Source organism: Sus scrofa, chromosome 2 (assembly GCF_054392235.1).
Source record: "Sus scrofa isolate SSC_HxYL_T2T_F1_AM1 chromosome 2, Sscrofa_HxYL_maternal_Yorkshire_Landrace_v2.0, whole genome shotgun sequence".
Taxonomy (NCBI): Eukaryota; Metazoa; Chordata; class Mammalia; order Artiodactyla; family Suidae; genus Sus; species Sus scrofa.
This window is the reverse complement of record NC_139384.1, coordinates 109861147-109874870: the sequence shown is the minus strand read 5'-3', so window position 1 is coordinate 109874870 and position 13724 is coordinate 109861147. Positions and strand designations below refer to the sequence as shown.

The 13724-nt window shown below is 35.4% G+C and overlaps 1 protein-coding gene across 1 annotated transcript in view; it reads left to right on the top strand.

Moving 5' to 3' along the window:
• Nucleotides 1–13724, top strand: part of LOC102157568 (uncharacterized) — a 1229235-nt gene that overhangs the window by 1069427 nt on the left and 146084 nt on the right. The window lies entirely within an intron of this gene.

The following is a 13724-nucleotide window of genomic DNA, read 5'->3' as shown; positions in this document are numbered from 1 at the left end:
AACCATTACCATATTACAGAATCCAAATTTAACTCTATATTTACAATAATGAATTCCTCAGCTTTTGCTTGTTTGGAAAGTCTTTATCCCTTATTTCTGAGGGATAGCTTTGTTAGATATAGTATTGTTGGTTAATAGATATTTTCTTTCAATATTTTGAATATGTCATCTCATTTTCTTCATGCCTGAAAAGAATCCTCTAATAGTCTGAGGAGCTCACTTGTATATAATGCCTGTCTGTTCTTTTGCTTTTAATATTTAATATTCTTTTGTCTTGGACTTTTTTGGCACTTTAATTATAATGTGTCTTGGTGTAGCCCTATTTGGAGTCTTTGGGGTTTCTTAGATTTGGATGTCTATTTCTCTTTTTGAGTTTAGGAAGTTTTCAGCCATTATTGATTTAAATATACTTTCTGTCCCTTTCTCTTTTTGTTCTTTTTGGAATTTCTATAATGTGAATATTGTTGGTTTTATTGCATGTGTCCTATAGGCTTTCTTCAGTCTTTTTCTTTTTTTTTCTTTTCTTGGCTTTCTAACTGAATAATTTCAAATGTCCTGTCTTCCAGGTTGCTGATTATTTCTTCTTCTTTTGAAGAGTCTGCTTTTGAACCTCTGTATTTAATTCTTAAATTCATTTATTGTATTTTTTAGCTCTAGGACTTCTGAAGTATTTTTTTTGATTTCTCTCAATTTTCATTTTCTTTATCCCTTTTTCTCCTAATTTCACTTGTCTGTGTGTTCATGTACTTCACTAAACTTAAAGTTTATCCTCTTTTAAGTGTATAATTATGAAATTTTGTCTTATAGCTCATAGATACATATAATTTCCTTTGGTTGTATCACATTTACCTGATTTCTCATGTTGGCATCTGTACATTTGCGTATGTGGTCTCCTCTGCCAGATTTTGTATATTCACTTTGCTGATATAATTCTTCACTAGTCAGCTCAGTTTGGATTTCTGGATTTGTCTGCTGTAACATCCTTGCAAAGGCTGGGTCTGCTGTTAGAGCTCAGTTACCTTGCCTCAAAATAGACCCTGAGGTCAATTGGAAGGAGGGGGAGAATATGTCACTGGCTTGATTCTCTACCCAAGTGAGTCTATAGGATGGAGTTCATAGTTTTCTGATTCTCTGGTAAGGCTTACTGGGTGGTAAGGACTTGGTGTTAAACTCAGCAGTAGGTGAGGTTATGAATTAACTTTCCTGCCCAAGCAAGGCAGCTGTAGAGGGACCAGGGCCTGCATGGCTCATTGTTTGGAGTACCTGAATCAAGCATATCATAATTGAGGTCCCTGGTTTTGCTTTGCAGACAGGAAAGTCATAGGCTGTGCTCTTTGTTCAAGTGCCACTGTACCCAGGGCTGTGGGATGGGATATACAGCTTCTAATGTGCTCTGGTAAGATTCCCTTGTCAGAAGCGCTAACGGCTCTCTTTTCAGCAATAAATGTGCCTACAAATTTAGTTTCTCTACCTGGACATAGTGAGAGAAACAGTTAATGCCACATAGGCTCTTTGTTCATGATTTTGGCTCAAGCTGATCCATGCGCCTATTTCCTACCCAAATAGAACCACTGAATTTGCTCAGGGGATGATAATCTCTGCTGTCTCTTGGATTGTGAGTTATTGGGTTATACAGTTTCTATGTGTTCTCACCAACCTTTACGGACAGACTGAGCTGGGGTCACACTCTGCTATGGGTGAAGCTATGACTCTGGCTTCTATCTGGGCAGGACTGAAAAGGGGCCACTTCAGGTAACTCCTACATTTTCTGTGTGGTAGGAGCCAAGATTCACAGAAGGTGGGCTATGACTTAGCTCTTTCACCATGCCTGGAGCCTGCTTTGCCCATGAACCCTGGCAGAACTCCTTGTTTACAAGCCTGAAGTAGGCAGACCTGAATCTGGTTAAGATCCCTGGTCTGACTGCCTCTCCACTTGGTTTTGCAGATGAGCAAATCTGCTAGTTGGGATTACTCCCTGGGCGCTGCAGATAGGAACTTGGTCTGTAAAGATCTGAGTGCTGGTTTGGGGGAGCCCCTCCCCCTCTTCTCTGGCACAATCAGATTTCTAAGGGTTGAGCCTCACAAATTCCCCTCCATCTCCAGGGGGTAAATCCAGAGTAAGAGCTTCCATGAAGTGACCCACAATGCTGGGCACTACTGGAAGAACCATACTTTCAGGTAGTCAATGTGTATCCATTTCTCCTACCTTCTAATGAAGTCTTTCTTGGTTTCTGTGGTGTAGGGGGTTGCTTCAGCCTCAATCCCATGTTCTAGGATTCTTTCAGTAGTGTGCTAACCATAAATTATAGTTGTTAGTTGTTGTTCTTGTGAGGGAAAATGAGGTTAGGAATAACTTGTGCTGCCATCTTGATGACATCACTCCTCTCTCCTGGAAGACAGTTCTTAAGTAAATTCACTAGAGGTAATAATATATTTATTTTCTATAAAGGCAATCAACACTAAAATATCTAATAGAGAAAGACATTCCTGGCTTTGATTTCTTTTACTTAAAGGTATTTTCAGATTGTGAAAATTTGCTAACTTCCCAGTCTGCCATTATATTATAAAAAATATAAAACACTGTTCTTTACCACTAATGTAAACATATCAAAGTCAACTTTATAGGCTTATAAGGCTTAAAAAAGTAGACTGTTCAAGATGTATGCTGGAAAGAGCAAGAATTTATGACTCAAAGAGAAAGCTCATATACTGATTCTGTTGTATTAGACAAGTCAATCAACAATCAAACTATACTACTTCAGATACCTCTACTGCAATTTTGAGATAAGGAGGCAGTAAAATTAGTGTACATGTATAACGGAGGAGGCTAATAGCTAAAAGAAACAATATACAAATTGTAGTAGATAAACTATATGTATATATATGTGTGTGTGTATGTATGTGTGTGTATATATATATACACACACATACATACATGCATACATACATATAACGGTTTAACTTATACTTCCTGGAATATTATTTATGGAAAGCAAAGTGAATCTAAAGTGCTTTTTAATTCAAACCAGGTAAATGACTAACTGGTCCCAAAGATGAACGCTAATCAAAATGCTCACCATGGAGAGGAGTCCAGCTAGAAAATGGTATCAATAAAGATATTTATAAGTAACATATTATGCAATGTAGGAACACTTTATTTCAGAAAAAGCAATATTAAGTATTTAAAGAATAAGCTATGTGGAAGGAAGGTAATGAGTGAAAGTCTGGATACTTAGAAATTTTAAATTGAAAGCTTAAAAAAATCTGGTCCCTCAAATAGTATGTCCTCCCAAAGTCAAAGTAAGAGGAAGTATTAAAAAATATGCACATATGCCCAGGGATATGTGAATAGAAAAATATGTGAATTAGGTCAATCTAGATAGATATGTGAATAGAAAAATATGTGAATTAGGTCAATCTAGATAAGACTTTTTTTTTGTGCTAATTACTTACAGAAGTTTAGTAAACACAAAACAAGAAATCAACATGACAAATCTTCAAGAAAAATAAGATTCAAACATTGTTTATTATTTGGACTGTGATTCCAGAAATAGAACTGCTGTAAAACACAGTACCATGCACAACCACATAAACCACACATGCAGGAGTGAACCATGCCAAGGAAGGATGAAGACAAATTTAAGCAAGAATAACAACAATACCAGAAAATTTTATGTGGTATTGCGATCTAAAAGGTCTTAACAATTGTACATGCAGCATCTGTAGCATGAAGGAACACAATTATTTACATATAAACGGTCTGCTTACATACAAGGATCACATAAGTAAATGTCTACATTATGCTGCAAATGTCATGCAAGAAATACAACTGTCTGATTGATATGCAGAATGTTTGCCAGGCTGGTGACAGCCAAAGTAAGTTCAAAGTCACAGGAAATGTTGTCATCAGCCTAGTGTAAAAATGTACAATTACTTGCTATTCTCTTTCTGTTTAAAGGTGACTACTATGCTCTTTTCCCTAGGCTACTTGTTCACTGTAGCTTATTATCATTACAAAGTATTAAAATGGATTAGCTTTTCCATATTGTGTTCATATTGGGAAGGGCATGTTTTAGACAGCTCACTGACAAGGTTTTTTTGGGGAAAAAAAAAAGCATTTATTCTTTTCTACTAAAAATTACCAGGCAGCTTGTTTTTGAGAATAAAAATCTCCAAATTGCATGCTTGCAAATTTCTCTTTCTTGATAATTTCATTTAATATAAAGAAACCAGAGACAAGAAGTGAGCGATATCTAATTAATATCTTCTAATGCCCAACTAATGTCAAGCATGACTCCAATTTATAACTGAACTGTATTTTTACATTGAAAAATTCAATTACATTTACTGACAGACTTTGAAATGCCACATTATTTATATTGGCAAACTTTGCTGGCTCACAGTGTATTTATTAACATTCTTTCCACAGAATAAAGCATATATACAATACAGATCACTGCATTCTTCATTTTTTAATCTTTCAAAGTGATATGTATATCTAGCAGAGCAGCAAGGGGCTGCTTCAGCCTAAGAGAGTCAAAAGACCAAATAGAGGCAGACATTAATGCCCCTCTTTTTAATTCTCCAGGCAAAACAAGGTAACCTTGACATTTCACTACCCTCTCTGGCTCCTGCTTCCTTTTTCTCATTCTCATTCTCTGATGCCTCCCCCTCAGCCCCTCCCAGCTCCTACAAGAGTACAGTACAAGCACAGGGCCCTCCGTGTGCATACATCAACAATTTTGAGCTGTGAAGAGGTTCAATTGCACATTGGTGACTCAGTTGTAATGCACACATCATTTACTGGGATAGCTTGAGGACATGACAATGACAGAGAGACATCTGTTGAGTAGATGGCAGGCAAAAAGGGGATTATTCACAGCTGGTGCATTAGTCCTGCTAGCCACTAGGCCACCACCATGTCCCCATCCTCCAGTTTCCTTCCCCTTCTTTCTGCCTTCTCCCTGCTGTCAGCTGCCAAAAGATATCTGTTCTCACCCTTTGCTGAATGAAAAGGTGCTAATGCATGACTTCAGGATATGTCAGAACATACAGTACTTACAAGCGTTTGGAGATGCAGCCAACCTGACCATGGGGAAAAGAAATGAGCAACTAAAGAGTGATTTTCTTGAAAAGGAAAGGAGAAAGTAGTCAAGGGTCATTCCTTTTCTTTGACTATACACTAAGGTAGGATAATTAGGAGGGGACCTTCCTTAGCTTCAAGCCAACTCTCCATCTCTCTATCCTTGCACAGGATATTTAATACCTCTCACAATCCTGAATAGTGTAAGAAAATACATACTCTACAAAATGGCTTCAATTGATATTTCTGCAATCTGACTGGACCAATATACTTGTTATCAAACAAGAGAAAAATAATTCCAAATAAATTACAGGGTTACTCTAGGAATATTAGTTTATATTTTTTCTTTTTATATACAAAGGAGGATAAGAAAAAATTAGAGAATCAAACTGACATTCAACTTTGCCCATCATAGTTATCATTGGGTGCCTCATTGCTATATATTTCTCAAATGCGTATATGCTATATATTTCTCAAATGCTTCTCAAATGTTTGTACTTCTACCTTCTAGTATATAGAATCCTTTCACTCACCTCTAAGAAAAAGGAATTCCCCTTGGACCTGGCAAAATCTGGACAACTCTTTAATACCCAGAATCCATGTCTAAATCTTCAGGCTGATTTTCTGAAGTCTGATAGTCCAGATGAGATTGGAGGCTTATCAGAAGAATCAAAGTTACAATGCTGAATCAATGTTATAAAGAATGACAACTATGTTACTAAGAGAGAAATATTTCAGACATACAAAATCACAGATCTAAAATGCAAAATACAATTTAAAAAACATATGTAGCATAAGTGAGAAGATTTTTATTGGGCAACAACATCTGCCAAATATAGCACCACAGAGATGATTATCCTGGGAATAAAGGATAATCAAATTAATGATTTTTTTTTTTTTTACCAATTCTCATAATATTTTTGAGGATTAAGTGATAGGAAAAAAAGGCTGAAAAGGCTGGAGAATTCACATGAGAAGTCAAATAAATCAGGAAAACTGAGGTTAGATTGTCTCTTTTGAATTAGATTAGATGGTCATCTGCATGGCTAGAATTTTCCAGAGGAGAAACTAACATTTGATTCTTTACAAATAACAATCCTTCCTTTATGAAATCAAAGAAATCATCTTATGAGAGTTTAAACCATGGGATAGAACCATAAATAGAATTAAAGTTTTCATGTATAGAATATTAAATTTTAATCCTATTTTTAAAGTATAACAAAGCTATCAAAATTATTCCATTTGTTTCAATTTAATTTAATTTCTAATATGTATTTCCAAGTTACTGTTTTTTTTAAATTTTAAAATTTTATGTCTTTAACAGAAAAATCTAAAGTGATATCAAGTATGATAAATTAAATTGTGCAAATATACAGAAACTGTATATTTCATGTATATTTGCATAAATCTAGGAGGATTTATTAAAACCAGTAAAAGAGCTATTTTAACAATTTGAATATAATAGGAAATTACCAGCTAAATTGTTGTTGCCATTTTTGTTAGAAATGCCTCAAAAATGCATTTTCCAAGAATCTTGGAATCTAAATAACATTTGCTTATTAATAAGATAATTTTAAATTATACTGGAAAAACAAGTTATTTGTAGAAAATTAGATTCTTTATATCTGTAATAAATTCTAAAAGCTACTTATAGAAACATTTAATTCCTATTTTGTAATAGTAAATTATTGACTTAAAACCAACCTACTTACATGTGGATCAATAAATGCAATGTGACATTTCCTTTAGAGGAATAATAGTTTAAATCATTTTCTGTACTTTCAAGTATATTAAACTGTTCAAAGTAATAATTGTATTGAACACATAAAATATAGCCTTTTCTAAAAACACAAAATTATTTATAAATACATATATGAAAATTTAATTTAAGAGTTTTTATACATAGAAAGTGTGTTTTAATGAAATTATTGCCCTTTTATTAACTTCAGCTAACTCTTGTCTTATTTTGATGTAATAATTCCATTCCTTGTTAATGAGGAATATTTTTCACTTTTTCCCCTGTTTAGCCTTGTACATAAAAAAAATAAAATCATCAGGGTGGAGAAATCTTAGTTTGCAAATACTTCAAAGTCAAACTGATTTTTTTTTTAAAATTTTACATAAACCTTATATTTGTATAAAAGACAAATTAGAAATACAAAATGTTTTATTTTGTCATAATATTTTACAGCCTTGAATCGTACAAACAGAATATACTTTAAAAGAAAATCGTATCTAGTTTAAAATTATACTTGACCATGATTCTCTTGTATCAAAAGAATTAAAATAATATTTTATTATTACTCACCAATGAAAGGTCTTTACTACAACTGTTGCGAAATAACCCCCCAAAAAAGAAAAGTAAGAAAATAGTCAAGGAAAGTAATAGAGGCGAGTTTATCTTCTGTTTCAAGAGCAAGACCAAAAGAAAAATTATCTCTATTAATAAACTTTCCTAGTTTCTGAGATTTCCATTTTTGCTCTGCCCACATATTCATTCTTTGCTTTCATCATTCCTATCAATTCCTAAGAATAAACTAGCAGCAACTATAAAGAACCTGATACCTTAGAAGACACTGAAACACTCATATGAAAATATAAAACGGTATCAGTAAACTTGTATGAGGAAAATACTACCTGTACTGAGAATATATCACACATGTGGCAATGGGTTCAGCTTCATGTAGGTTTCACGACTTAGCGAGGAAAGTAAGGCTCAGAGTCAAGTTAAGACATTAAACAAATGAATCACATAATTTCTTTATTATACCATTTCCTTACTTTTGATCAATAGTACCTCCAACCAGTGATATATGGATATCTATAGATAAATCTGTACCTATCTCTATGATCTCAGTTTACTGACCACAAAATACACATCTGTAGTTCCATCTATGTTGCTGAAAATTGCATTATTTTGTTCTTTTTTTTGCTGAGTAGTATTCCATTGTGTATATATACCATATTTTACTAATCTAATTATCTGCTGGTGGACATTTGGGTTGTTTCCATGTCTTGGCTATTGTGAATAGAGCTGCAGTGAACATGTGGGTGCATGTGTCTTTTTTAAGGAAAGTTTTGTCTGGATATATGCCCAAGAGTGGGGTTGCTGGGTCATACAGTAGTTCTATGTATATATAGTTTTCTAAGGTACCTCCATACTGTTCTCCATAGTGGTTGTACTAGCTTACCTTCCTATCAACAGTGCAGGAGGGTTCCCTTTTCTCCACACCCCCTCCAGCATTTGTTATTTGTGGACTTATTAGTGATGGCCATTCGGACTGGTGTGAGGTGGTATCTCATGGGAGTTTTATTTGCATTTCTCTAACAATCAGGGATGTCAAGCATTTTTTCCTGTGCTTGTTGGCCATCTGTACATCTTTCTTGGAGAATTGTCTATTCAAGTCTTTTGCCCATTTTTCAATTGGGTTGTTGGCTTTTTTGCTGTTGAGTTGTATGAGAGATTAAGTCTTGGTCAGTTGCATCATTTGAAATGGTTTTCCCCCATTCTCTAAATTGTCTTTTTGTTTTCTTTTTGGTTTCCGTTGCTGTGCCAAAGCTCGTCAGTTCGATGAGGTCCCATTGGCTTATTTTTGCTTTTATATCTGTTGCTTTGGGAGACTGACCTGAGAAAACATTTGTAAGGTTGATGTTAGAGAGTGTTTTCCTTGTGTTCTCTTCCAGCAGTTTGATGGTGTCTTGTCTTATATGTAAGTCTTTAAGCCATTTTGAGTTTATTTTCATGCATGGTGTGAGGGTGTGTTCTAGCTTCATTGATTTGCATGCTGCTGTCCAGGTTTCCTAGCAATCAATACCTACTGAAAAGACTGTCTTTTTCCCATTTTATGTTCTTGCCTCCTTTGTCAAAGATTAATTGACCACAGGTGTCTGGGTTTACTTCTGGGTTCTCTATTCTGTTCCATTGGTCTGTCTGTCTGTTTTTGTACCAGTACCACACTGTCTTGATGACGGTGGCTTTGTAATATTGCCTGATGTCTGGGAGAGCTATGCCTCCTGCTTGGTTTTTGTTCTTCAGAACTGCTTTGGCAATTCTGGGTCTTTTGTGGTTCCATATCAAATTTTGGATTGTTTGTTCTAGATCTGTGAAAAATGTCATGGGTAATTTGATAGGGATTGCATTGAACCTATAGATTGCTTTGGGTAGTATAGCCATTTTTATTATATGAATTTTTCCAACCCAGGAGCATGGAATATCTCTCCATTTCTTTACATCTTCTTTAATTTCTTTGATTAATTTTCTATAGTTCTCAGCATATAAGTCTTTCACCTCCTTGGTCAGGTATATACCCATGTATTTTATTTTTTTAGGTATAATTTTAAAGGGTATATAGTATTTTTGTATTACTTTTCTAATATTTCGTTGTTAGTATACAGAAATGTGACTGATTTCTAAATGTTAATCTTATATCCTGCTACTTTGCTGAATTTGTGGATCAGTTCAAGTAATTTTTGGGTTGAGTCCTTAGGGTTTTCTATATATAGTATCATGTTATCTGCATACAGTGACCGTTTTACCACTTTTCTTCCTATTTGGATGCATTTTATTTCTTTTGTTTGTCTCATTGCTGTGGCTAGGACTTCCAATTCTATGTTGAATAATAGTGGTGAGAGTGGACATCCTTGTCTTGTTCCGGATTTTAGTGGGAAGGTTTTCAGCTTTTCTCCATTGAGTGTTATATTTGCTGTGGGTTCGTCATAAATGGCTGTGATGTGTTAAGGTATGTTCCTTCTATATCCACTTTGCTAAGAGTTTTGATCATGAATGGATGTTGGACTTTGTCAACTGCTCTCTCTTCATCTCTTGAGATTATCATGTGGTTTTTGACTTTTTCTTTTGTTAATGTGCTGTATGACGTTGATTGATTTGCATATGTTGAACCATCCTTGTGCACCTCAGATGAATCTCACCTGGTCATGGTGTATGATCTTTTTGATATGTTGTTAGATTCAGATGGCTAAAATTTTGTTGAGAATTTTTGCATCTATATTCATCAAAGATATTGGCATATAGTTTTCTTCTTTGGTGGTATCTTTGTCTGGTTTTGGAATTAGGGTGATTGTGGCATCATAGAATGTTTTTGTGAGTGTTCCTTCTTCTTCACCCTTTTGGAAAAATTTTAAGAAGGATGGGTATAAGTTCCTCTTTGTATGTTTGGTAGAATTCACCTGTGAAGCCATGTGGTCCTGGACTTTTATTTGTAGAGAGTGTTTTTATGGTATATTCAATTTTATTTCTAGTGATCAGTCTATTCAGTTGATTTCTTCTTGATTCGGTTTTGGCAGGCTGTAATTTTCTAGAAAGTTGTCCATTTTTTCAAGATTGCCATATTTGTTGGCATACAATTGTTCATAGTATTCTCTCATTTTTTTTTTTTTATTTCTGCAGTATCCGTTGTGACTTCTCCTTTTTCATTTCCGATTTTGTTTATTTGGATTTTTTTCTCTCTTCTTCTTGGTGAGTATAGGCAGAGGTTTGTCAATTTTGTTTACCTTTTCAAAGAATGAGCTCTTGGTTTTATTGATTTCTTCTATTGTTTTTTGAATCTCTATTTTATTGATTTCCTCTCTGATCTTTATGATTCCCTTCCTTCTGCTGACTTTAGGTGTTGTTTGTTCTTCTTTTTGTAATTCATTTAGGTGGTGGGTTAAGTTGTCAATTTGAGATTTTTTTTCTTTTTGACGAAGGCCTGTATTTCTATGACTTAACCTCTGAACACTGCTTTTGTGGCATCCCATAGATTTTTGAGTTGACATGTCTTCATTATCATTTGTCTCAAGGGATTTTTTAATTTCCTTCTTGATTTCTTCATTGACCATTGGTTTTTAGTAGCATGTTGTTGTTTAGTCTCCATGTATTAAGTTTTTTCTCATGTCTTTTCCTGTGGTTGATTTCTAGTTTCATGCCATTGTGGTCAGAGTAGGTACTTGAAATAATTTCTATACTCTTAAATTTTTTGAGGTTAGTTTTGTGCTCCAGTATGTGATCAATTCTTGAGAGTGTTCCATGTGCACTTGAGAAGAATGTATATTCTGATTTTTTTGAATGCAATGTCCTGAAAATGTCAATTAAGTAACTTTTCTAATGTTTCCTTGAGGATCTCTCTTGCCTTATTGATTTTCTGTCTAGAGGATCTGTCCATTGATGTCAGTGTGGTGTTAAAGTCTCCTACTACGATTGTATTCTCATCAATTTCCCCTTTTATGTCTGTTAGTATTTGTTGTAGGTATCTCAGTGCTCCTATATTAGGGACATATATATTGACGATTGTAATACCCTCTTCTTGAATGGATCCTTTACCATTAAATAGTGTCCTTCTTTGTCTTTCTTAATGGCCTTCATTTTAAAACCTATTTTGTCTGATGTGAGTATTGCTACTGCTGCTTTCCTGTCATGTCCATTGGCATGAAATATCTTTTCCCATCTCCTCACTTTCAATCTATATGTGTTCTTTGCCCTAAGATGAGTTTCTTATAAGCGGCATGTTGAAGGTTTTTGCTTTTTTATCCAATCCGCCACTCAGTGTCTTTTGATTGGAGCATTCAGTCCATTGACATTTAAGGTGATTATTGATAGATATGTATTTATTGCCATTTTAAACCTTGTTTTCCAGTTGATTCTGTTTCTCTTTTCTTCTTTTCTTTTTTTGGTTGGATGGTTTCCATTTATTTTATGCTTGAGTACTTTTCTTTTCAGTTTTTGTGAATGTAATGGTTGGTTTTGATTTGTGGTTGCCCTGTTTTTTAAGTATGTTATCCCCTTCCTATATCTTGCTTTAGCCTGATAGTCATATAGGCTCAAACACATCATTAAAATAAAAAAAGAATCTATATTTTCTTACTTTCCTTCCCCACATTGTACGATTTTGATGTCTTTTTTTTTTTTTTTTTTTTTTAACATCTTCATGTTTAGATCTGTATGCTGGTTTATTTAAGTGATTGGTTTCCAATTGTGGTTTCCTCCTTCCTAATTCTCCTTTTTCTCTTTTCTCTCTTTTTTAACTTAGAGAATCCCTTTCAGTATTTCTTTTAGAATGGGTTTAGTATTGCTGTACTCTTTTAGGTTTTGTTTGTTGGAGAAATTCTTTAGTTCCCCTTCTAATTTAAATGATATTCTTGATGGATAGAATATTCTAGGTTCCAAATTTTTTCCTTTCAGCACTTTAAATATATCTTGCCACTCCCTTCTGGCCGGCAGTGTTTCTATAGAGAAGTCAGCTGATAGCCTTATGGGGAATTCCCTTAAAATGATAACACTTTGCTTTTCTCTTGCTGCTTTTAGAATCTGCTCTTTAACTTTTGCCATTTTTCTTATAGTATGTCTTGGTGTGGGCCTGTTTGGGTTCAGCTTGTTTGGGGCCCTCTATGATTCCTGTATCTTGATATCTGTATGCTTTAGATTTGGCAAGTTTTCAGCCATAGTTTCTTCAAATATATTTTCAATCCCCTTTTCTTCTGGAATTCCTATTATGTGTAGATTGGCCCACTTTATATTATCCCATAGGTCTCATATTGGTTCATGTTTTTTCATTTGGTTTCTGTCTGCTCTCCTGATTGGGTGATTTCCATTATTTTATCTTCCATGTCACTAATTCGTTCCTCTGCATTATTCATTCTGGTCTTTATTGCCTTTAGCTCAGTTTGTATCTCTGCAAATGAATTTTCTAGCTTTTCCTGGCTCCTCCTTGTATCTTCCAGTTCCTTTCTAAAGGAATCAGCATTACTGTTCATATCATCTCTTAATTCCTTCAGTATTTTCACTATCTCCCTTTTGAATTCAATGGTCTGTCAGACTGCAGGGTTCTGTTTGATTGTTGACTGCTTTAGGTGAACTCTCCCGTTTTAACTGGGAATGGTTTCTGAGCTTCTTCATGTTGCTTTCATTTTTCTGTGAGTTTGGGGAAGCCAAACTAGTCTTGTAAGCTTACTTCTATGCAAGAATAACCCTTTGCATTTTTGTGGGGGTTATTATTTATTTTTGGTGTGGGATTTTGAATATTTTCTGTCTCTTTCTTCAGTGGGAGCAGGCTGTTATCCCCAGGATGTTCAGTGTGTTTTCAGGGAGAAGGAGGCAATGGGTAGGCCAGAAGTCAGTGCCTGGTCATTGGGCTCTCAACAGCAGGAAGGTGGTACAGGCAGATCTAGTTGCAGGGCCCTGGGAAGTGGTAATAAGCTCCAGGCAGATCTTCAAGGTGACTAGAGCATTTGGCAGTAGCAACAGTAGGGTGTATGTGTTCCCAGGGGAGTAAGAGCAACAACAGCTTGTGTTTGATTGCAATGCCCTCCTTTGAGGTTATTGGAACTGCAGGTGGTGCCTGTTCAGGGACCCTTATGGCGAGCAGGCTATGACCATCTCTAGAGTCAGTGATAACCATGGTGGTTTGCCCCCGCCACCTGTAGACCAGGCATGAAAAAACCCGTCTCACTAAGCCCACATATGAGGTGTTGTAAAGGGTTCTCCTAGCTGCAGGATCCTGGAAAGTGACAGAGATCAGGCATGTGGGTTCTGCCTGGAACGTTTGGCAGTGGCAGCAGCAGGGCAGGTGTGTTCCCTGGGTGCGAGAGCACCAACAGGTGGTGTTTGGTCACAATGCCCTCCTCTGTGGTGCCCTGTAGGTGAATG